The sequence below is a fragment of the Papaver somniferum genome, chromosome 5, assembly GCF_003573695.1.
Source record: "Papaver somniferum cultivar HN1 chromosome 5, ASM357369v1, whole genome shotgun sequence".
NCBI classification, from domain to species: domain Eukaryota; kingdom Viridiplantae; phylum Streptophyta; class Magnoliopsida; order Ranunculales; family Papaveraceae; genus Papaver; species Papaver somniferum.
In genome coordinates, this window is record NC_039362.1 from 89508844 (window position 1) to 89535514 (window position 26671).

The window sequence follows — 26671 nt, forward strand, 5'->3', positions numbered from 1 at the left end:
TTGGACACCACACTGTATTAAGTCGCTACAAACTCTAGCCTACTACAAGTTAACTTCGGACTAGAATGTAGTTGAGCCCTAACCAATCTCACACTGATTAAGGTACAGTCACGTTCCTTACACCTCTGAATCCCAGCAAGACTCTACGCACTTGATTCCCTTAGATGAACTCTCCCACAACTAAGAGTTGCTATGACCCAAAGTCGAAGACTTGATAAACAAATCTGTCTCACGCAAAAAAGTCTATTGAATAGATAAATATGTCTCCCACAGAAATACCTACGAGTTTTTGTTCCATCTTTTGATAAATCAAGGTGAACAAGAACCAATGGATACACCAGACTTATATTCCCGAAGAACAGACTAGTAATATCAATCACTTCACAATGATCTTAACTGTATGGTAGCGGAACAAGATATTGTGGAATCACAAACAATGAGACGAAGATGTTTGTGACTACTTTTATCTTACCTATCGGAGATTGAATATCGAGAAAATCTTAGTGAAAGATAATACTCAATACGATAGAACAAAGTAAGATCAGAACATGCAACTACAGAGAAAATAGTTGGGTGTGGCTTCAGAATCCCAATGAAGTCTTTACGTTGTTAACATATAACGGTTTTAGAAAAACCTAGGTTAAAGGATAATCAACTCTAGTCGTAACTAGTATCACACAAGAGGTGTGGGGATTGGATTTCCCAGTTGCTAGAGTTCACCCTTATATAGTCTTGAAATCAGGGTTTGCAATCAATTTTACCTTGGTAAAAAATCATTCAATACTCACCTTTAAATGAAAACCTGATTAGATTCAAGCTAATATCTTTCAACCGTTAGATTGAACTTAGCTTGTTACACACAAATGAAATGTGCCTTCATTTATATATGGGTAACCGTACCTAAACGTGTACACTTGGTTGGCTCGGCAATAGTTAACCCAAGTAAGCCATATGAACACTTTCATATCAACCTTGTTCATTTTTATCACAACTAGTTCAAATGACTCAAATAAAACTAGTTATAGAGTTGTTCAATTGTTTATATTATCATAGAAGTATACAAGACACAATTGAAGCAAAATCGATTTTAATTCACTCGAATCAATTCATGAACATTATAGCCATGGTTTGCAAAAGATTGCATTCCTTATTATATAAATGTATTTTTTCACGATTAAACCGATTTTAGAACTTAACTCACTCAAGTATGCAAACGGGTACGCATACTTAGAGTTCCGGACTTGGTCTGTCCGCAAGTAGCGAACAGGAACGCATACTATCGTTCACGACCGAGCTCAGTTGAATTAGTATTCAAAAGGGTACGCATACTAAATTCCCGGACTTGAACTGTTAATCCAGTACGCATACGGGTATGCATACTAAGTTCCCGGACTTTAAATGTTAAACAAGTACGCATACGGGTATGCATATTATGGTTCCCGGACTTGGAGTAATTTGCAACAGTTAGCATACAAGTACGCATACTGTGATATATCCAATCAATGGATAATTGTTCTAAACTTCAGTTTAATCATTGAAACATTCTTAGAAAACGGGAATAACTGTCTCACACAAACTATTATCTTCAAAGCAATTTTCAAGTGAAAAATAGATCAATACGAAACATTCTGAGTCTACATCAAATGACTTTCTCACACAAATCATGTAAGATGTTACCATGCGATTTTCACATGATCATATTTTGACTTTCGTCAAGAATAAAAAAATGAACTTGGTTAAAGCGAAAGCTTACCAGCACATATTTCGAGAAATCTGTAAGCGAGTTAAACTCAGCTCGAAATATCAAATGTGTATAAAATAAAGTCTATATAGCTATACGACTTTTGTCTCAATCGGAGACATAATAGAAATAGACTTCTGAGTGATGGATTAGTTCAAGTCTCCACATACCTTTTGTTGATGAAGTTCCACAAGCTCCCCTTAGTAGGTCTTCGTCTTCAACCGATGAACGCCGTGAAGTCTAAAGATCAACTACACATTCTATCCTAATCCGAGACATAGCTATAAGTAGACTAGAAATCAAGACTTATAGTTTTGGCAACTAAACTTGACAAACAAGCTTGAGATAGCAACGCTTGAGAGTTCGACCGAGCAGTGCTCTAACGGAGAGGTATGAAGTTATCAAAGAAGTCCGAACGTTTTTTGTCTAAGAAACTTCTTACGAGAATTTATTCTTATGTTTAAGAAGGAGAACTGGGGTTTGGAATATAAATTATTGTGATTACGCATAGCTATTTCAACGATTTTCATCTTGCAATGTTTTTAAGATTTATTTATCTAAATTCTAAAGTTATTTGGAAGATGATTTTTGAAGTATTTAACCTCTTTGATTTTATATATTATAATTGCTTATGAGATATATATGTGTTTACGTTCGTAAACCGTGCTTATCTCATATATGCTTAAAAGTTAAGTCTATTATGTCTTTATGCAAATATTGGTAAAAGATAGAATGAACTTTTGGAAATTTCGCAGTATTGATCTTTACCTGATCCACTTTTATGTGAAAGTACTGTATGGCTCCGCAAGTTTTCTTATGTTGAGTGTTTCCGATTAAATTAATCAATAAGGTCTCCTTGTGGTTAATTTATTCGAGTTTACTGGATACAAATGCATGTGATTTGTTAACGTCCAAAGAAATCCTTCTTTTCTTGTAAAAGTAAGGTCGCCCATGTTGTTCTCTTGGGAATGACATCAAATGGGGGAGATCTCTTAATTCAACTTGTGCTTAATTGCCATATCTTTGTGGGGACTGCGGCTGTGGAATATTGTAGGAGTTATCTTGTATCTTTATAAACTCCTTGATGAATACACTAAATTTCGACTATGTGAAATCATCGAAACAAAATTGATATGTTCTCGTTTAGTCATGAAGTATCTTTTTGAAAATTTCATTATGATCCCACAGTTTTCGTACCTTTTCCAATTTATATTGACAAAAAGGGGAGAATTATTTGGTAGTTCACGCTACATAGATATGGTTTACGGATCATTATGTAAGGGGGAGTGGTTTTCATTGTAAGATGAAAGTATCGACTAAGGGGGAGTGATACATATCACCATAGTATTATTTCAAAGTTGTGATACAATTGGACTTTGATTATCTATAATAATACTATGACATTGTATAACAATGATTGAGAACATATGTTTTCTTATTGTTATGGCTACGGATCTTCAACAACAATGATGCTTAGTTGAACACGTTCAGAATCGCTGAAGTACTTGGAGTAACGAAGAATTCAAGGAATGTTGAAGAGCCAAGGAAATCAAGCATGATGGATAAGAAGCTACAAAGTTTATTTATTTTATAATCCACATGTATTGATAGTTTTGTCACTAAAATTGACAAAGGGGGAGATTGTTAGAGAATTGCTCGGTCGAACTCGCAAGCGTTGCTATCTCAAGCTTGTTTATCAAGTTTAGTTGATCAAAACTATAGATACTTGATTTCTATCCTACTTATAGCTATGTCTCGGATTAGGATAGAATGTGTAGTTGAGCTTTAGACTTCACGGCGTTCACGAATTGAAGTAGAAGATCTGCTGAGGAGCTTGGAGGAACTTCATCAACAAAAAGTATGTGGAGACTAAAACTTAGCTATCACTCAGAAGTCTATTCTATTATATCTTCTAATGAGACTAAGTCATATAGTTGTATAGACTCTTAGATTATACACATTTGATATTTCGAGCCGAGTTTATCTCGCTTATGTACTTCTCGAAATATGTGTTGAAAGCTTTTTGCTTTAGCTATCTTCATCATATTCTTGACAAGTTTAGTTGGAAACAATCTATTTGTCGGAAACTAGATATTAAGTCAAAAGATGATCATGTGAAAATAACCTTGAACATCTTATATGATTTGTGTGAGACAGTCATTTGATGTTAGCTCGAGAAGTTTCGTATTGATCATTCGATCACTTGAAAATTACTTGAAGTTAATTTTTCTTCCAAGGATGTTTCAATGATTGAAATAAGAGTTTAGAACGATTACCCATGTCACAACACGATATGCATACATAGTATGCGAACTGTATTGTAATGATTTAGGTCCGGAACTCTTGTTTGCGTACCTAGTATGCGAACGAATTTACCTGAGAAGGTCCGTAACTGTTTGCATATCTAGTATGCGAATGGGTTTACCTGAGTTGGGTCCGGGATAGTTGTTCGCGAACCGGGTTTGCCAACGGCTTAACTAGGCCAAGGTCCGGAGCTGCTGTTCGCGTACCTAGTTTGCGAACTCAGTGGATAAGTTCTAAAATCGGCTGTGTATGATTCTCATATTCATGAACTAAAATATTTATGATTTAAGGAATACAATCTTTGCAAACCGTGGCTTAATGTTCATGAATTGATTCTTGCATAAGTACTTTGTATGATTACGAATCAAACCGATTTTGATTCAATTTGTTCATATATATTTCTATGAGATAGTGAACAATTGAACAACTCTATTTGAAACACAATTAGATTCATTTGATTATCTTTCATGATTGATTGATTTTCATATTTGATCTAGAAGTGTTAGATGAATACGACTAAGACAAAAGTATTCATATGGCTAACTTCGGTTAACTGTTATTGAGCCAACTCAATATACACGTTTAGGTATGGTAACCCATATCTAAATATAAGTATATTTCATTTGCGTATAACAACCTAAGACCATCTAACGGTGGAGATTGATTGCTTAATTTATAAGCAGACTTAGTTTGAACCTTAAATCGGGAGTTCATCTAACGGTGAATATTGAATGCTTTGTTACTAAACTATCTTAGCTTTGATTGTAAGCTACCTTGATTTGAAATACTATATAAGGGAGAACTCTAGAAACTGGAAAACCTAATCCCGACACTTTCCTGTGTCCTAGTTGCAAACTAGAGTCGATTCTCCTTTAACCTATGTTTTTCCAAAACCATTATTAGGTTAACGACTTGAAAACTTCATTTGGTATTCGTGAAGCCATATCCAACTATTTTCACTGTAATTGTGTATTCTTATCTTACTTGTTATATCATATTGAGTTTTATCTTCTCTAAGATTTACTCGAGATTTATCTCCGATAATAAGATATAAAAAGTAATCACAACAGTTCTTCGTCTCATACTCTTGTGATTCCGCAATAACTTATTTTGTTAATCAGTTAGGTTATTGTGAGGTGAATAATATTTCTAGGATGCTCTTATGGAGTACAAGACTGGATTATTAGTTGGTTCCTGTTCACCTTGATCTTTGTATGAAAAGACAGAACAAAAACATAATAAAGAATAGACATATCTGTGGGAGACATATTTGTTTATAAGTCTCCGACTTTGTGTCGTAACAACTCTTAGTTGTGGGTGATATCAGCTAAGGGAATCAAGTGCGCATAATCCGGCGTGGTTCTAGAGGCGTAAAAAACGCAAATGTACCTTAATCGGTGTGAGACTTGGTTAGGGCTCAACTACATTTCAGTCCGAAGTTAACTTGTAGTAGGCTAGAGTCTGTAGCGGCTTAATACAATGTGGTGTTCAAATTTGGACTAGGTCCCGGGGTTTTTCTGCACTTGCGGTTTCCTCGTTAACAAAATTTCTGGTGTTTGTGTTATTTTTTTTCCGCATTATATTTTTTTATATAATTGAAATATCACAGGTTGTGCGTAGTTCAATCAGTTGATAAATACGACCTTTATTATTGGATTGAACTTGATTGACACTTGGGCATTGGTCTTTGGTACCGTCCAAGTTATTTCTCATATCAGTCAGGCTCGCGGATTTCTATCTGTTCGATTTGCTGATTATGTTGAGAAATAGAGATAAAGCTCTTTGATATATTTCTTGATTGAGTCTCACTTTTAAGTTGGTGCTCTCGGATTTATATTGGGGTTGTTCCATACAGATTGATGAACGAATTATTGGGTGTGGTTGTTGTACCCCCTCCTTTTCAACGTGTACTAGGTACGTGTACTGTCCCTTTATCTAGATTTCAGTAGTTCTAAAACTCTCAATAATCAATTTGGAACATTCCCGAATAACATCAATGACAATCTTACACATATGACTGTTCAGGTTATTTTTAAATGATTAACTCGAATCATAATCTAGTTTATAAATATTAAATTGTTCTTAACAAAATTCATCAAGTAGATGATTGATTTTGTTGATGGGGCAAAACGATTTGCTGGTTTTTTAGGAAGTGAAGAGACGACCGTCCGTACGGAGACTCCTCGACCGATCAAACTGCTTAACCTCAAACAGATGCACTGCACGAGAGTGCTTTGAGTTCGAGAGATCAATTCGTAGGACTCCGGTCTAAACCAGGAAATGGTCGTTCCAGAGTCAATTCGGTCACAAAGAGGGAAAAGGGTAGATCTGTAGGAGGGAAGCTAAAAAGTGTGTAAGATCAATGGTGATCAAGGATTGTGAATGTGTTGTAGGTTTCTGCAAGTTTCATGAACTACTGGGTTCAGATGGAAAAAATAAGTTCTAAATGATTGAGTGAATTCTGCTCTGTTGATAGTTACTGAGAATTCTTGGTTTAGATGAACGTTATCTATCTTCAATCATGAATTCAAAGACTTATTTATATTGCCAAAATGTAGACACATTGATCTCCAGTAAGTGCGACGGTTGCTCGAATGAAAGAGTGGGAAAGTGGGAAATCGTGGTTAAACCAATTCCAGGTCGTGCGAAGACTTGGTTGATTGTCCACCCACTACTTTGCTAACTCCCTCAACTGCTTGCACGAGTTACTCATATTTATCATCGTGGATGAAAACACATGCCATAGGCCGCCAGACCAAAACCCTAATTAATATCCCCCCATGTGACATGATTGATGTCTCATGATTTGTGGAGTCTGCAAGGCAGACATGTATTTGATTAGTCAGTTGTTAACTTGATTAGACGATGAGTCTAAGAATCGTTGAGTCAAGCATGATTGACGAATACTCTATGATTCATAAATTAAACATGTCTGCTGGGACATATGTGTAATTATCGAATGAATGTTGATAGCTGAATCAACATAATGAATATTGATAATTTGAGAAAACATTGCTCGCCCGAGCGAATATTGCTCGGTTGAGAAAATATTTCTCAATTAATGAATTATTAAACATTGATAGTTGAATCAATATTACTAGTCTCGTCTGAGCAAATATTGCCCGTTTGATGGATTATTGAATATTGATAGTTGAATCAATATTGATAGTCTGAGCAAATATTGCTCGTTTGAAGGTAGCATGACTAAATAAAATATTAATTAAAATATTGTCAGTTGGACCGAATATTATATAATTAATCAAGATGTTGATTACTGGACCAACATAAAATTATTAGTGCTTGAACTCGCTCAGAATTATGATTTGTAGAGCATTCAGTTCAAAAACCCTAATTTCCATTTTATTTCATGTAAATTAATTAATATATCAAACCAATAATTTTTTTTTAGCAATATAATTAAAAAAGACGACAATCAATCGACAGAATCATACAAGACCTTTGTTGGTAGCCTAGCAACAAGATGACCACCAACTCCCTTCTGAATAGCAATACCTAGTCTATAAAAAAGAAATTTCCCAACACCTCTACCGACATCATTACTAACTAGGCAATTTTTCAATCACTTAAAAAAACACAAAGTATCATCCCCAAGTTCCCCCAACGTGGTAAAGGCTAGGACCCCTAACCCATAGCCGTGAGAAGTGCATTGATCCAAGTATTTGTTGCGTTTACGCGAAACAACATTGGCAATAGCTTGACCTGGGACAAAAGTGCGAACACCATCACCTGTGAAGGGAGAGACGCCTGTAACATCCATACAAACATCTTGGCCATTTTCCCAATTAAGAACAAGAATATCAGCAGGGCGTAAGTCCCTATTATCGTCATAGAGAAGCCCAAGAGCCGCCTATTTTAGCACAGGCACACTAGCTTTGCAAAAAATGTCAACAACAACATCACGTACTTGATCATGTCGAAACTTGATCCCAACATCCTTGGCACAGTGAAGAGCATGATCCCCAAAAATATCCATTGGTCCATTACAGCTAGAACACATGCCGCCTTCAGCAAACAAGGGAATACCAAGACGGTAACAAACAACAACACGAAACTGTCTAGGACCAAGGCATTGATTCAGACTACTGATAGGAGTGGAAAACAGGTAATCTTGAGCATGCTTAACACGGTTACATTTCCACAGAACGGAATCTCTTACAGACATCCCTAATTTTGATCGATTATTAATCAATCAATGATTTACTGAAAATCAATCACAGAGTGAGAGAGGGACCAACTACATGGGATGATGGCCGACCATGTAGCGCCCAGGTGCTCGACTGACCACGCACCAAAGTCCTTTGCAGACCAGTTGGTGAAAGGATGATTAAATGATGGTTTAATCATTTATTAAAATAGTGCTCGTCTGAGGACTAGGCAATAAAACCTATGGAGAGATGAGGGACCGACCAATGGGTATGAGACCGGGCCTTGGTGGTCGTGGGACCAGCTGGTGGTCGATTGAGAAAGTTCCAAGTTGGTTGGAAAGTGTTTGAACCCAAGATGAACTGTATAAAGTTAATTAGGTCAAAATTAAGAAGATGTGTGAGACCGGCTCCTTGCAAACCTAAGGGGAAATCTTGGTCGACCAAGGTGGCATGCCCGTGTCACCATATTGTCAGTATGTCAATTCTGAGAATTTTGATATTTTCTGACGCGCGTTCGAGCAATATTTTGGATTTTCAGAAGAGTTTGATCTTGACTGAAACTATCGATTTTTCTCGAATAAGCAAGTAGAACTTTGCTCGTGCGATCAATATAATAATATTTTAGTATTTTTCATGAGGATCCTAGTCGGTCATGTGACCATTTGACTTTTTGGCTTTTGACAGTTTGAGCAATATCTGAGAAAATATGGAAAAACCAGGGTTTTTGCACAAATGGATGAGTTTCAAGAGATGAAGGAAATACTAATAATAATAAAATAAGGGATCATAAGGTGTGGGACCAGCCACGGCTAGGGCATGGCCGGCCGGCTAGTAGGCCCGGTCCCGTGACACCTTTCCCTATTTTTAATTATTTTTCATCGTGTGAAGGAAATTTGGAGAAACTAAGAGTTTTGCTCAAACGAGGGAGTTTGCTCAAATAAAGGAGTTTTCATGAGATTGGGAAAATAATAAAATAAGATAAAATAATGGGAAGAGGCGTTGGGCCGGCTAAGGCGGCATGACCGGCCGGCCGATGAGCCCGGTCCCCTAGGCGTCTCTTTTATTATTTTATTATTACTATTTTTTCTTCCCTATTTTGCATAGGTTTCCTCGTTCGTCCATATTTTCGAGTGCTCTTTCGTGCACTCGGGTGCTCGATCGTGCATTATTTTTAAGTACACTCATACCATTCTCTCGAGGCTTACTCAGTGGTGGCCCAGATGCCCGATCAGTGAATATTTATTACTAATTCATGGAATTCAGATGAGAATCAGCCATGAATCTGAGTAATGAAATAAATTGAATATCTATTACTAATTCATGGAATTCAGCTGAGAAGCAGCCATGAATCTGAGTAATGAAATAAATTGAATATCTATTACTAATTCATGGAATTCAGCTGAGAATCAGCCATGAAATAGAGTAATGAGATATAATGATTATCTATTACTAATCCATGGAATCCAGCTGAGACTCGGCCACGGAACGAAGTAATGAGATAAATAGATTGTTTTCTAGGAATTCAGTTGATGAATGACACGCTAGAATTGATATATGAATTGCCCTACACTAGCATGCGATATGTCTAGGAGCGGGTTTATTCGAGAATCGAGGTATGGGATAATGGAAGCATCATACTCGTTCTGAATATTGGGGGTGTATATTTAGGGAAAAACAAATAGTATGATGTCCTGAAGACGTTAGCGCTTTATACTAGCATGCAATATGTCTAGGAGCCATCCAATCATTAAGAGATTTTATACACGTTCTCTCTACATAGTTAGGGAACGACAAACAGTGTGACGTCCTGAAGACGTTAACGCTCTATACTAGCATGCAATATGTCTAGGAGTCATCCAATCATTTTGATTCTATGTAGAGGTGATGATGAAATGTGCAAAGTGTCGAAAGCTCAGTTGAGAGGCTTTTCGAGGGACATATTCATCATAGCTCTGAGAGGATGCTCGCTCAGTCAGAGACGGATCATAAAATATGAGTTTCACATACATTTCTGAAGCCGGGTCAGAAACATGCAGTATCATGATTTTAGCCTTTGTCGAAAATCCACCATCAACAGACTTATAGCTTAATTCATATTTCGAGAAAAATATTCAACAAGATAAACTTGGATCGAAATTTCTATTGTGCTATCATTTAAAGTCTACTTAGTCATACGATTTAGTCTCATAGATAGAATTGAGAATACTTGAGTAAATAGGAATGGTTCAGTCTTCACATACCTTTTGTCGATGAAATCCTCCAAGGTTTTCAGTTGATCTCCGTCTTCAAATGGTGAACGCAGTGAAGTCTGGTACTCAATTACGCACTTCTAACTTAGTCTGAGACATGACTGAAATATAGATTAGAAATCGAGATATAGTTTTGATCAACTAAATTTGACAACAAGCTTGAGATAGCAATACTTGTGAGTTCAACCGATCTATGCTCTAATACTTATGCCACCAAACACAATTTTCCAAGGGATAGTGTTAGAGCACTGCTCGGTCGAACTCGCATGCGTTGCTATCTCAAGCATGTTTGTCAATGTTAGTGATCAAAATTACAAGTCTTGCTTTCTAGTCTACTATTAGCTAAGTCTCGGACTAGGATATAAAGTGTAGTTTAGCTTTAGAATCCATGGCGATCATCATACAAAGACGAAGAACTACTCAAGGAACTGGTGGAACTTCATCGACTAAAAGGTATGTGGAGACTTGAACTTATCTGTCACTCAAAACTCTATCTACTCTATCTCCTATCTTGAGACAAAAGTCATACTGCTATATAGACTATGATTATACATATTTGCTATTTCGAGCCGAGTTTATCTCGCTTATCTATTTCTCGAAATATGTGTTGGTAAGCTTTCACTTTGGCCAAGTTCATCTTTACTAGTGACGAAAGTCATATTAGTTTCAATTACTTGAAAATCGCTTTGACGAAAAATAGCTTGTGAACAACAACTATATAACGTCCTCTAAGAATGTTTCAATGATTGAAATGAGAGTTTAGAATATAATCTTGAAATGATATAAACATTGTGTGATAACTCATATGTGTGTAAGTCCTTATTCCTTGAACCAAAGTATGCGTACTTTGCTGCTCAGGAAAACCGAACTGAAGTCTGCGTACTAGTACACGTACTGTCGGAAGTTCACATCCCGTGAATTTCTGCTGGAGTTTGTGAACTGAAAAACAAACTTATTCCGGGTACTTAAGTCTGCATACCAGTATGCGTACTTAAGTGGGTTAGTTTCTAAAAACAATTATTCGTGAACTTAAACTTATATAAACTAAGGAATTGCAAACCGTGGCTATAAAGTTCATGAATTGATTCGAGTGAATCAAATCATTTTTGCTTCGATTGTGTCTTATATACTTCTATGAGATCTAAGCAATTGAACAGCTCTCTAGCTAGTTCTCTTGAGTCATTTGAACTAGTTATGGTTAAGATGAATATGGTTGATATGAAAGTGCTCATATGGCTAACCATTTGGTTAACTACTGTTGAACCAACCAAGTGTACATGTTTGGATACAGTTACACAAACCTAAATAAACGTGCATTTCATTTGTGATGAACAAGCTAAGTTCTATCTAACGGTTGAAATATATTAGCTTGAATCTAATCAGGTTTTCATATAACGGTGAATATTGAATGCTTTGTTACTAATCTAACATTGATTGCAAACCTGATTTGAAAGACTATATAAGGGAGAACTCTAGCAACTGGGAAACCTAATTCCCACACCTCCTGTGTGATACTAGTTGTATTAGCTAGAGTTGATTCTCCTTTAACCTTAGGTTTCTATCGAGACCCTGTAGGTTAACGACTTGAAGACTTCATTGGGATTGTGAAGCCAGACCCAACTATTTTCTCTGTAGTTGCATGATCTGATCTTGCTGTTTCGATCATGTTTGAGTACAATAGGAAGATTGGATTGAGATTAATTTCTCCGATAGGCAAGATATAAAACTAGTCACAAACACCTTCGTCTCATCGTTTGTGATTCCACAATATCTTGTTTCGCTAGTCGATTAATATTACTGTGAGGTGATTGATAATTCTAGGCTGTTATTCGGGAATATAAGTTCGGGTTATCAATTGGTTCCTATTCACCTTGATTTATCAAAGGACAAAACAAAAACTCGTAGGTATTTCTGTGGGAGACAAATTTATCTATTACCGTAGACTTTTCAGTGTGATACAAATTTGTTTATTAAAGTCTTCGACTTTGGGTCGTAGCAACTCTTAGTTGTGGGTGAGATCAACTAAGGGAATAAAGTGCGTAGTATCATATTGGGATCATAGACGTAAGGAACGCAACTGTACTTTGGATCAGTGTGAGATTGATTGGGGTTCAACTACAGTCCAGACCGAAGTTAGTTTGTAGTAGGCTAGTGTCTGTAGCGGATTAATACAGTGTGTGTTCAATCTGGACTAGGTCCTGGGGTTTTTCTGCATTTGCGGTTTCCTCGTTAACAAAACTTCTGGTGTATGTGTTATTTCTTTTCCGCATTATATTTTGTTATATAATTGAAATATCACAGGTTGTGTGTTGAATCGATCAATTGGGAAATCCAACATTTGGTTGTTGATTGAAATTGATTGATCCTTGAATATTGGTCTTTGGTACCATTCAAGTGATTTCTCTTGTATTCAATTAGACTCGCAGATTTCTATTTGCTTGAGTAAGTATTGAATCGAGAAGGTGAGATATAACTCTTTGATATACTTTTATTAAGTTTGAGTCTGGCTGTCTAGTTGATTCTCTTAAAAGTATATTGGAGTTTGTCCATACATATTGTTAGACCCCCGTTTTTTCAATTGGTATCAGAGCAGGAAAACATAAAGACCTTATAAGTCTGTGTTTGTAGCGATCTGACTCTATGGACATGAATTCTATCTCCATAAACGTACCACCAGTCTTCGATGGCTCAAACTACTTATGGTGGAAAATACAGAAGGCGATGTATCTATACCTAAGGATATTGGTAGATATAGTCCGAAAGAAATCCTTGCTGCAAAGCAAAACTCTGACGACTTAAATGCAATCATACATGCCATTACCCCAGATCTTCAGCACCATGTGTCTACGTGCACAAAGTCTAAAGAAGCCTGTGATATCTTAGAATCCGTATTTGAAGGAAATACCAGTGAAAAAGAAGATAGGCTTCAAAACCTAAATTCTGACTGGGAAAACCTTTGTATGGCAGATGAAGAATCATTTGATGAGTTTAATCATAAAGTTTCTGAAATTGTTAATGCATCTTTTGCATTGGGTAAGACTATTCCTGAAAAGGACATTGTGATGAAAATTCTCAGATCGCTGCCATCTAGATACGATTCTAATAAGCATTCCATCGTTGAGGGAAGTAACCTTGATACTCTTTCCAGAAATTCTCTTGCTAGAAAGCTGAAAATTTTCGATCTTGAACTTGAACAAAGAGAGAAGCGTCACCTGTTTAGCAACCATGTTGTTGCATCTGATATTAAGTCTCTACGTCCTAAATTGATTGATAAAAGAGATGAGAATTTATTTAATTCGACTCTGTCACTGTTTATACAACAACTTAATAAAACTCTTAGACAAAGTAAAAGAAACTCTCAAAAGAGGGCTCAGTCAATCAATAAAAAAGTTCAGAAAAACTATGTTAGCGAAACTTATTTCAAGCGCTATAAAAGTGTCCATGATACTTCTTAAAGTCTTGATACGGAGTCAAGTGAGATAACTAAAAGCATGGATGTATACTCTTGACTACTGTCCTGAGGATGATATCTATGATGGTTCTCTTAATTTATTTGCTGATAATCACGTCAGTTCTCCTAACAGTCCTGATTATTCCATGATAAACAATCTTACTTCACCAGAAATACTCCAAATGGAAAGGGAAGTCTTGATTAAAAAGATTGAGGATCTGGAATGCCAACTGTCTAAATTAAAATTGGAGGTGATCAGTTGCAATAGCTATTCTTATAGGACATGTCGAACCTCTTCGATTATGCCTCTTAAAAATTGTCAGCAAATTCCTCCTGATTCAATATCATTCTTAAGCCACCCTGACGATAAGGATAGTATGGAAAACCACAAGAACGTACCTAATCTTGTGATTTCCTCATATGAATATCAGGATCATTTTAAAACCTTTAGAACTAAGAAACAAGAAAAGCTCTCCTCTGTCAAACGTTGTTTACAGAAGAAGAAAAAGAAATCTCATACAAAACCCTCAATCTTTGTAAAAGAGATTTCCAAAAGACTGCATAGTTAGCGAAAATCAACAATCAGGGTATTCAAAATTGTGCTAAAAAGAAAGAAAGAATGATGTACACGACTCCTCTTTCTTAAAAACAAGACAGAAACAAGGAATAATAAATACTTTATCCCCTCGTGAGAAGTCACCCAGTCCTGTAGTGGATTGGAACAATTACATCCTGTAATTATGATTGATGATTTTTGTCTATCCCTCTTAGACAAAAATCATAATCTTCAAGAGGGTTGTGATGAAATATTTATGTTATTGTTTCGATTTTTTTCAGTCTTTAACTGTTTATGTTTACAAACGGTTTTCTTCTTTCGTTTTTTTTTTCTTTCTTGGGATAACCAGATTCAGTTAGGATTTTTGGTCAAAGGTCATTTTGGATATTTATCCCTTATCCTTAGATCCTTTTAAGATGAACATTTTCTCCTTAGTATAAACATTTCATCTATCTCTTCTATCATGTCCTCTTCAAGTCTTTCAAGCAAAGAAAGTGATGTTTGGACTGTTCTTTTCCCTTATAAGAAGATTCGGTTTGATTCTTCTGATAATGTGATGAGCCCTGACATTCACGGTTCCTCTATAGATGGGAACTCCTCTGTCTCTCATTTTGATAAGCTCTCCCTAACCATGAATATCGTCTTGGAACAAGTTCATGCCCTGGAATGTGAACTGGAAGCCTCTTCTAAGAGACTTGAAGAAAATATGGATAATCTGGAATCTAGAATCGATCTGATCGAAGATGAGCTTGATGAATACAAATAATATGAGAAGAGTATTCAAAGTAAGTGAAATACTTTATAGGAGTTATTTGTCTAGGAAATCTTCTTATGAGAATTTTATTCTTGTGTTTTTAGGAAGAATAACTAGAGTTTGGAATATCCACTATTGTGATTACACATATCTATGTCCAACGTTTTCATCTTCATTGTTTTTAAGTTTATTTGTTTAAATTCTAAAACTGTTTGGAAGATGATTTTTGCAGTATTAATCTTTATGATTTTATATGTTACAATGTGTTATGGGATATGTGTGTTTGCGTCCGTGAACTATGATTGTCCCATACTTCGTCAAAAGTTAAGTCTTTCACATGTCGATATGCAAGTATTGATAAAAAAATGAATGAACTTTTGACATTACAAATGTTAAGCCTATTGTATGCAAATATTGATGGAATATAGGATGGAATTTTGTTTACGAGGATTATGTCTATTTATGTCAAATAGTGATGGAAAACAGAATGAATCCTTGTCTATTCCGCAGTATTGATCTTCCCTGATCCATATTTTTATGTATATACTGTGCTGCTCCATAAGTTCTCTTATGTTGAGCATTTTCGATTAAATTAATCATGGGTTTTCTTGTGGTTAATCTAATTGAGTATTTTGGATTCAAATTCATATTCATATGTGATTTTCTATGTCCAAAGAAATCCTTCTTTTCTTGTGAAAGTAAGGTCGCTCTTGTTGTTCTTTCGGGAATGACATTTTATGAGGGAAATTTCTTAATTGAACTTGTGCTTAATTGCCAAATCTTTTTGGGGAGTGTGGCTGTGGAATATTATAGAGGTTATCTTGTATCTTTATAAACTCCTTGATGAATGCATTTAGCTTCGGCTATATGATGACATATAAAACGTTGATATGTGCTTTCTTTTGGTCATGGAATGTCTCTATGGAAATTTCATTAGGATCCCACTAGTTTTCGTACCTTTGCCAATTTTATTGAAAAAAAGGGAGAGAATTAATGTGTAGTTCACACTACAAATACATATGGTTTTCGAATCATTATGTAAGGGGGAGCGGTTTCCATGTAAGATGGAGTATTGACTAAGGGGGAGTGATACATATCACCATAGTATTATTGTCGAAGTTGTGATACAATTGAACTTTGATGATGTGTAATAATACTATGACACTGTGTAAAAATGATTGAGAACTCTTGTTTTCTCATTGTTATAGCTACGTATTTTTAACAACGATGATACTAAACTTACAACCTTTGGAATCATTGGAGTACTTGGAAGTCACGAAGATTTCGGGTAATGTTGAAGAACCAAGGAGATCATGCATGTGGAATAGAAGCTACAAAAGTTTATATCTATTTTGTATTCTATATGTATTGATAGTTTTGTCATTAAAATTGAAAAATGGGGAGATTGTTAGAGCACTGCTCGGTCGAACTCGCATGCGTTGCTATCTCAAACATGTTTGTCAATGTTAGTGATCAAAACTATAAGTCTTGATTTCTAGTCTACTATTAGCTAAGTCTCGGACTAGGATAGAAAGTGTAGTTGAGCTCTAGACTCCATGGCGATCATCATACAAAGACGAAGAACTACTCAAGGAACTGGTGGAACTTCATCGACTAAAAGGTATGTGGAGACTTGAACTTACCTATCACTCAAAAGTCTATCTACTTTATCTCATATCTTGAGACAAAAGTCGTACTGCTATATAGACTATGATTATACACATTTGCTATTTCGAGCCAAGTTTATCTCGCTTATCTATTTCTCCAAATATGTGTTGGTAAGCTTTCGCTTTGGCCAAGTTCATCTTTACTAGTGACGAAAGTCATATTATTTTCAATTACTTGAAAATCGCTTTGACGAAAAATAGCTTGTGAACAACAACTATATAACGTCCTCTAAGAATATTTCAATGATTGAAATGAGAGTTTAGAATATAACCTTGAAAGGATATAAACATTGTGTGATAACTCATACGTGTGTAAGTCCTTATTCCTTGAACCAAAGTATGCGTACTTTGCTGCTCAGGAAAACCGGAACTGAAGTCCGCGTACCAGTATGCGTACTGTCGGAAGTTCATATCCCGTGAATTTCTGCTGGAGTTTGTGAACTGAAAAACAAACTTATTTCGGGTACTTAAGTCCACGTACCAGTATGCGTACTTAAGTGGGTTAGTTTCTAAAAACGATTATTCGTGAACTTAAACTTATATAAACTAAGGAATGCATACTTGCAAACCGTGGCTATAAAGTTCATGAATTGATTCGAGTGAATCAAATCGCTTTTGCTTCGATTGTGTCTTATATACTTATATGAGATCTAAGCAATTGAAAAACTCTCTAACTAGTTCTCTGAGTGCATCTATGTGCACCCAGAGGTGCACATTCCTCCTCCCCTGATTGGCTGGAGTTAACGGGGATATAAACCGTTAAAATAATTTTTTTATTTTAAATTTTATTTAGGAAAAATAAAAACACAATTTTCGGAGTTTCACTATTTCTCTTTTTTCTTGTCTTCAATGCATGAACAGAACTAGTGTATTCGACATTTTCACGAATGGTTGAAATCATTCAAATTTGTTAATTAAGAGATCTGTCCCGACCAAACAAAGTAAACAATCCTCATCCATATGTTCATTCAAATCTCTCATCAAAACTTCACGATTAGCCTGTTCATCATCGTGTAGAATTGGGTGACCAATTAGATCGTACTTATGGCGAATGTAGCATTTGCTGTTGATGTTCATCATCGTGAACCAGGTTGTTCTTTGCTGCTTCTTCATAACTCGTTCATAATACTACTTTTTTTTTTGATCTCATAACTTTGAGTCGCTTCAATCTAAAGAATTTTGGACATTCGACGAATGTTGCTTATATCTTAATCTCACTGAAGATGCTTCTAGCAAAATCGACAGAAAATTATCTGAATTTGCAGAAATTGAAAAGCAATTCTCTGACTTAAAGAATGAGATTAAGATATATGAACAAAAGGAATATGAGTCACTATCTAAAACTCTCAAGATCCTTGAAGACTCTAGTAGAGTTCAAAATGAGGTTGATGAGTTCCTTAAAGAACTGGAAAACTCAAAGAAAACTAATAATTCTAAAGGAAATCTACTCATTCATGAGTATTTAATTAATTATACTTCTGAAGAATCCGATAATCTTCAAGATGACTCTCTCTATAACTCTTCAGAAGAATTTTCTCTTGTAGATTATAATGACTCTGATATAGGTTGTGAGTCTACTGAAATCAGTCATGACTTGCCCAGTGAAACTTAATTGACTAACACTTTCATTACAACACCTAGTGTTTCCAAATTTTCAAAACCCAGTCAATTTAAGATTGGTCAAGGAACCGATTGTTGGCTATCCCCTATCAAGTTTCGGTCTTTGAGTATTGGGGTTCGAATCCGGATCCACATCCGAATACAAGATAGAGTTGGTGATAAAAACAAAGAAAGATGGAACTATCTCTTTCTCTACCTTCTTCGAGTTGATAGAAACACCAACAGTTCACGAAGGTTCGAAGTTTCTCTCTTTGTATTTCTTGCATGTTCGATTCAAGGGGAGAAGCTTGTATCAGTCAATTCTATAGACTTCAAAAGGAACAAAGGGTTACTCTTATTCCATTTCAAATCATCACAAGTGATGTGTTCTCAAAGTTGTTATAGATAGTGATAAAAGGGTTGTTTTAAGACTTGTGAAGGCAATGAATTTTAGACTTAATAAAAATTTAAAAACAAAGAAAACTTATTACAAAATTGACTTCAAGATATTAGAAAACAACCAAGACACTGATTTCACTATTACACATGAATAAATTATGGTAAACAATGCAAAACTCTAATTATATTTTAAGACTCTTATTTCTTAATTCACAAATAATCTGGAAAATTCTCAAAAATTAATTGTATCCCTAAGCATAAATTATCTAAACAAAGCATAACCTATCTAATTGAATCACAACTAATGAAGAATTTTTTTGCAAACAATTAAAAACTCTGCAAAAGCAGTGATTGAGTGAATTATAAATTATAAATTAGAGGAAATAAATGATTACCAATTATTCATGCGTAAATAGCTTCCTCACTGCCTTGGTTGTGGGAGAATTAGCTCATCATCATGTTGGAAACACGCTCAAAAATCATTTTTATTGCTCAAGGGGTTTACAAATGAAGAAAATGGGAGAAATAATGCTTAAACCGGGTTTGTAACAATTATTTCTGTTACAAACCAAACTGTTACAAAGAACGATATAAGGTTTGTGTAGCTGTTACTGTGCAAATAAGTCTGCCCTAGTGTCGCTGTTACTATGCAAATAAGTCTGCCGCTCCACTGTAGCATAAACGACGGTTCTTTGTGGGTCGTTGTTCTTCGTGTGTTCTTCACCAGCAGCAACAATGGAGTTCTCTTCAACTTTGATTTCTCGCCTCTGTTTTCTTCTAAAGTCTCCCTAACTCTCCCCTCGCACTCTTTGAGTCCCCATCACCCTATATATACCCCACAGGACCAAAATATCTCGCAGTAATGTCTCCAAATTCTCTCACAGCAAAGCCATTACTCGGGAATATATTATTTCCAAAATTATGGTTTTATATCCTTCTTTACTTCCTTCACGCGTCTATTGAAACTAAGAGTCTTCCATACACGTTCAGTACACGAATTAGAGTCCCAGCAGCACACACAATTCATAGCAAATCCCGTGAAAAACTCTCCCACGAACGTGTAGCTTTGTTTGCTTCTCGCGGAATATCCAGCCAAATTGGATCGAACCAAAGGCCCATACCAAGACTTTTAGGCTATATCACGTCCACCCATGAAGTTTCAGCGATTTAGTCTACCTCTAACCCATCCAAAATCCGATCGAGAAAATTGCCAGGAGTGAACTCTTCTTCCCGCCAAAAAATGAATTTGAAATGAAGAAGAAGGGTTGCCCCCTATCCGGTTCTGGGGTGCGGTTAGCAGCTTCCTAGAAATGGGGTGCCCCTTATTAATTAGGTTACCCCTTATCCAAAGTGAGGGTCCGTATAGCAAATGTCCTCTGGGGGGGTGCTCCGAGCAACTTTTCGAGCCGAATTTTCCAACAATATTTATTTCCTAAAAATACATAAAAACACAATATTAGTACAAAAATTGAGTTCCAACAAAACAGACATTGAGGACAATTTAGACACAAAAATGTGCCTATCAAATACCCCCAAACTTATTATTTTCTAGTCCTCGAGCAAAACTAATAAAAAAAACAAAACCGAGTTAACCTCGGGAGGGTTTACCAGAGGTGTACCCACAAAACCATGACTTCTAATTGGTCACAAGTATCCAAAGAGCTATGAGGACATACAAATTCTCAACCTATCTCCAAGTAACTAGAATGCCAGAGAAATTAAAGGTGTCAGCTCTAAAGTTGACTGAAGAAAAGGGGAGACACATCCGCAACACTGCTAGATAAACATTGTAAGATGCGTCCGCTGCTTTACAGCTGGATAAGATTAGGAGAGAGATAAAGATGAGAGTGACATCTGCTACACAACTGTACTAATTACGTGTGATGAGTTAAACCAGTGCTAGAAAGATCTTGTGCCAGATTGAAAGCGGACTAACAAAGCAACCAAATGTATCTTTCTTCGACTCTCTCATAGTGCTCAGTAGAAACAACGTCTTCTTCGGTCTTCAACTGTTGATGATAAACTATCGAACCTCATAGAACCTTGACAATTAACTCTTCTCTTCGATTTCTTGCTCGACTTATAAATATTTACTTCCCTTTGGCCTTATTGAACAAAACGTAACGATGATTTTTTTTCTCATTTTTTTCATTTTTTTTTTGGTAACAAAAAATTACAAGACAACAATTTACATGGCCATGAGAGAAGGACTTTCAAAACTTGGATCTTCGCAACTTGTGATGTCTTGATGTCATGGATTCTAACAGCTTATATCATTTTCTCTTATAACTTCAACTTGATTTTTGAATTATTCTTTTCTATTGTTGCTTCTAAACCTAAAACGTCTTCAACTTTCTTCATAGATTTTGATGTCGCTCCGCTTGTTGATGATGATAAGTTTCTACTGAGAGAGAGTCGCAATCCAGTAACTAAGACTACATTGTGAGGTTGCTTTGTCTTTCTGACATTTCCTGACCTACTTGCCTTTCCATCATGTATGGTTAGGTCCATCACGGTTACCCTCTAAAAGGAACAAGTTCTCTCCTGAATTTCAAGGATCTCAATGTCTTTTTCTCTAATGTCTCAAAAGGTTGTTATCCCTAGCATTCCAATTTCTATCTTTTCGGTGAGAAACAATATGACGCTAGAAGTTTCAAAAGTGCAACTAAAAAGTTCTTCCCCACCCCCAAACTTAAATCTAACATTGTCCTCAATGTTTCTAATGAAAGAGCAATACCAAAAGTAAAATAACACGAGGAGAAGTTGGAAAGATAGTACCTGGGTGAAGAAAATCAAAAACTAATATACAACATACAACTTCCTCGATGGTCAATCAAGGGTAAACAGGGTCCTCCAGAGGGACCTCCTCAACATCACCTGTAGGAAAGGACTCTAAAAAGGGTTTCAATCTCTGACCGTTAACCTTCGAAGAACTACTACCATCCGGTGTCTCAATTTCAACAGCTCCATGAGGAAAGACAGTGCAAACAATAAAAGGACCCGTCCACCGAGAACGTAACTTCCCAGGGAAAAGATGTAAACGGGCATCATACAGAAGAACTTTTTGACCTGGAGAAAATGACTTCCGTAAAATATTTCTATCATGCACAAGTTTCATTTTGTTCTTATACTCCTTCGCACTATCGTAAGCATCTATACGAATCTCGTCCAACTCATTGAGCTGGAGTTTCCTATGGGCTCCTGCCTTGTCAAGTGAAAAATTTAGCTGCTTAACAGCCCAATAAGCTCTATGTTCTAACTCAACAGGTAAATGCATGCCTTCCATACACAAGCCGATAAGGCGACATTCCAATGGGGGTCTTAAACGCAGTACGGTAAGCCCATAAGGCATCAGTAAGCCTAGACGACCAGTCTTTCCGATTAGGATTAACTGTTTTCTCTAATATACGTTTTATCTCCCTATTGGAAACCTCTACCTGACCACTAGTCTGCGGATGATACGGGGTAGCTACCTTATGTGTAATACCATATTTCTTCATCAGAAGCCTAAAAGGTCCATTACAAAAGTGCGACCCTCCATCACTAATTATAGCTCGCGGTGTACCAAAACGTGTAAGTATATTATTTTTCAAGAACTCAATCACAACCCTATGGTCATTGGTTTTACACGCAACCGCCTCAATCCACTTAGAGACATAGTCTACGGCGACAAGGATGTATAGGTTACCAAAAGAATTAGGAAACGGACCCATAAAGTCAATACCCCACACATCAAAGACCTCAACAACAACTAAAATAGGGTTCAAGGGCATCATGTTCCTACGGGAAATGGTTCCTAATTTCTGGCAACGCTCACAAGTAACACAGTAACTATGGGAGTCTTTAAACAACGAAGGCCAATAGAATCCACACTGCAATATCTTAGCAGCAGTCTTCTTAGCACTAAAGTGACCCCCACAAGCATGATCATGACAAAAGGAAATAATACTGGACTGGTCACTCTCAGGTATACATCTCCTAATAATCTGGTCTGGACAATACTTAAACAAATAAGGATCATCCCAAAAGAAGTGCTTAACCTCGGCTAAAAACCTAGAACGATCTTGTTTACCCCAATGTTGGGGCATTCGACCAGTAACAAGATAATTCACTATATTCGCATACCAAGGTGCTTGGGTGACAAAGAAAAGTTGTTCATCAGGAAACTATCCCTTATAGGAAGGGATCATCATGGGAATCAACAACTAGCCTAGACAAGTGGTCTGCTACTATTTTCGGCACCCTTTTGTCTCTAATGTCTGGAAAAACTCTTGCAACAAAAGTATCCACCTAATCAATCTAGGTTTCGTATCCTTCTTAGACAAAAGATATTTCAAAGCAGCATGATCAGTATATATGACGATCTTAGAACCTAAGAGTAGGGTCTAAACTTGTCTAAGGCAAACACAATGGCTAACAGTTCCTTCTCGGTAGTGGTATAGTTCAACTGGGCATCATTCAGAGTTTTGCTAGCATAGTAAATCACATGAAGTAATTTGTTTTTTGCTGACCTAGCACAACACCAATAGCATAATCTGAAGCATCACACATGATCTCAAAGGGTAAGTTCCAGTTGGGTGCCTGGACTATGGGGGCGGTAGTGAGTAAAGTCTTAAGCTTCTCAAAAGCCTCTAAACAAGCATCATCAAAGACAAACTTAACATTTTGCAAGCAAGTTGCAAAGAGGTCTAGAAATCAAGCTAAAATCCTTAATGAATCGACGATAAAAACCTGCATGCCCTAAGAATGACCTAATATCTCTTACGGTTTTTGGGACCTGTAAAGTCTTGATAAGGTCAACTTTGGCTTTATCTACCTCTATACCCTTAGAAGATACGATATGCCCTAAGACAATTCCTGATCGAACCATGAAATGACATTTCTCCCAATTAAGCACTAGATTCTTTTCCTTACACCTAGTCAACACTAATGACAAATGATGCAAGCACTCATCGAAAGACGAACCAAACACTGAAAAATCATCCATAAAGACCTCTAAAAACTTTTCTACCATATCGGAAAATATGCTCATCATGCAACGCTGAAAAGTCGCAGGGGCGTTACATAGCCCGAAAGGCATGCGTCTATACGCAAAGGTACCAAAGGGACAGGTAAAAGTAGTTTTTTCTTGGTCTTCTGGGGCAATAACGATCTGATTGTAGCCTGAGTAGCCATCTAGAAAACAGTAATGACTATGTCCAGCTAATCTCTCTAGCATTTGGTCGATGAAGGGAAGGGGAAAGTGGTCCTTCCTAGTGACCTTGTTCAATTTCCTATAGTCAATACAAACACGCCAACCCGTGGTCACTCGGGTCGGGATTAACTCATTGTTATCATTCTGGACTACAGTAATACCGGATTTCTTGGGAACAACCTGAACGGGGCTGACCCACTTACTGTCTGAAATGGGGTAGATAATGCCTGCATCTAACAGCTTAAGAACCTCGGTTCGAACTACTTCTTTCATATTAGGGTTTAGTCTTCGTTGCATCTCCCTAGAAGGTTTGGTATCTTCCTCTAAATAGATCTGATGCATACAAACAGTAGGACTTATACCCTTAATGTCTGCTATGGTCCACCCTAAAGCTTCCTTGTTGTTTTGAAGGACGGTCACTAGCCTACTTTCCTGATCACTATCCAAGTCAGAAGCAACAATCACAGGTAAAGTTTCAGACGGGCCTAAAAACACATACTTCAGGGTATCTGGCAATGGTTTTAGGTCCAACTTAGGAGGCTCTTCTAACGAAGGAACGAGGGTAGACTTAGAAACTGGTAGTGGTTCGAACTTAGGTTTCCATCCGTTACTAATGTCTAACAAAGGGGTTGAATCTAACAAAGCATTCACCTCATTAATCACATTATCATCATCGAAATCAATCCCAAAGTGAGCTAGGCATTTCTCTAACGGATCTTCTAACAAAGTGTTTGGTAATGACTCCTCGACTAATGTTCCTATCATGTTTACCTCTTCTATGCTCGAGTCATCTAGTTCAGAGGGTAGCTTACTAATATGAAAGACGTTCAGCTCAATAGTCATATTACCAAAAGACAAATTCATAATACCAGTTCGACAATTAATGATCGCATTGGATGTTGCTAAAAATGGGCGACCTAAAATCACTGGTATCTGGTTCTCTGGGTCAGGGACAGGTTGGGTATCTAGGATAACAAAATCCACTGGATAAATAAACTTGTCGACCTCAATAAGAACATCCTCGATCACACCACGAGGAATTTTAACGGACCTATCAGCTAACTGAAGTGTCATCTGGGTAGGTTTCATATCACCAAGTCCTAGCTTGAGGTACACATGGTATGGAAGTAAATTCACACTGGCTCCTAAGTCAAGCAAAGCTTTCTCAACACGGTATTTACCTATTGTGCAAGAAATGGTAGGGGACCCTGGGTCTTTATACTTAGGAGTAGTGGTATTCTGAATAATGGAACTCACGTGACTAGCTAGGAAGGCTTTCTTTTGGACACTAAGCTTACGCTTTCGTGTACACAAGTCCTTAAGAAACTTAGCATAAGCGGGAATCTGCTTAATCGCATCCAACAATGGTAGGTTGATAGTAACCTGCTTAAAAACCTCCAATATATCATTAAAGTTCGACTCGCTCTTAGTTGGAACTAGCAGCTGGGGAAACGGGGCTCTGGGAACAAAGCCGGGCTCAGCAGGACCCTCATTGGTCTTTTTAGAGACTCTATCAGTCTCCTCATTTTCTGGCTCAGAAGGGTGAACTACACATGTTCACTATCAGGCATGGCAACCTTATTGTCAACTTTCTTTCCACTCCTAAGGGTTGTAATAGAGTTCACATGATTGTACGATTTCTCTGCTTTAGGATTGGGTTGAGTTTGACTAGGAAACTTACCTTTTTCCCTCAAAGATTCATTTATCTGACTAACCTGGTTTTTTAACTCAGAAATAGCTTGGGAGTTAGCATAACCTATATTTTTACTTTTTCTATCCCTTGAGCAACCATTAGGTTGATCTTATCAGAGTTTTTAATAAACGAGGCTAGAGTGTCTTCTAAACTTGTGATCTTTTTATCCGAAGGGTTCTGAAACTGGGGTTGACCTGAAGAGTTCTTAGCATAACCAAAACCTGGGGGAGGCTGAGAATTACTAGACTGACCTTGATTCTGGCCCTTAGACCAAGAAAAATTAGGATGGTTTCTCCAACCAGGGTTGTAGGTTTCTGAGTATGGGTCAAACTTCTGACGGTTCTCAAACCTAGCGTTGTTATAGACAGCATGGGCTTGTTCTTCACTAACATGACCTTCCCAAAACGAGTTATTGGGCTCTACTCCACAACTAGAGACTTGAGCGGCTCTAATCCTATCATCAGGTTCAACAAGAGACCTATAATTAGGCTGATTCAATTCCAAAGCTTCTAACCTTCTAGACAAAGCAGCAAACTTAGCATCTGACTCGAAGCTTGTATCTACCACATTGGTGCTACTTCTATTGACCAAGAGTCTTTTAGGGGGTTCAACACAAGACTCCCACTGTTGGGATTTTTCAGCGATAGCTCCTAAGAAGGTAAAAGCATCATCAGCATTTTTACTGGTGAACTCACCAGCGCACATAGACTCGACCATGGCTTTGGTCGAATAGTCTAAACCATTATAAATAATCTCAACAAGTTTCATTTTATCAAATCCATGGTGGGGACACTGGGATAGGAGATCATTGAATCTCTCTAAAAACCTATAAAGAGACTCTCCCTCTTGTTGCACACTAGCACTAATTTTCTGCCTAACAGCTGCAGTTTTATGCTTA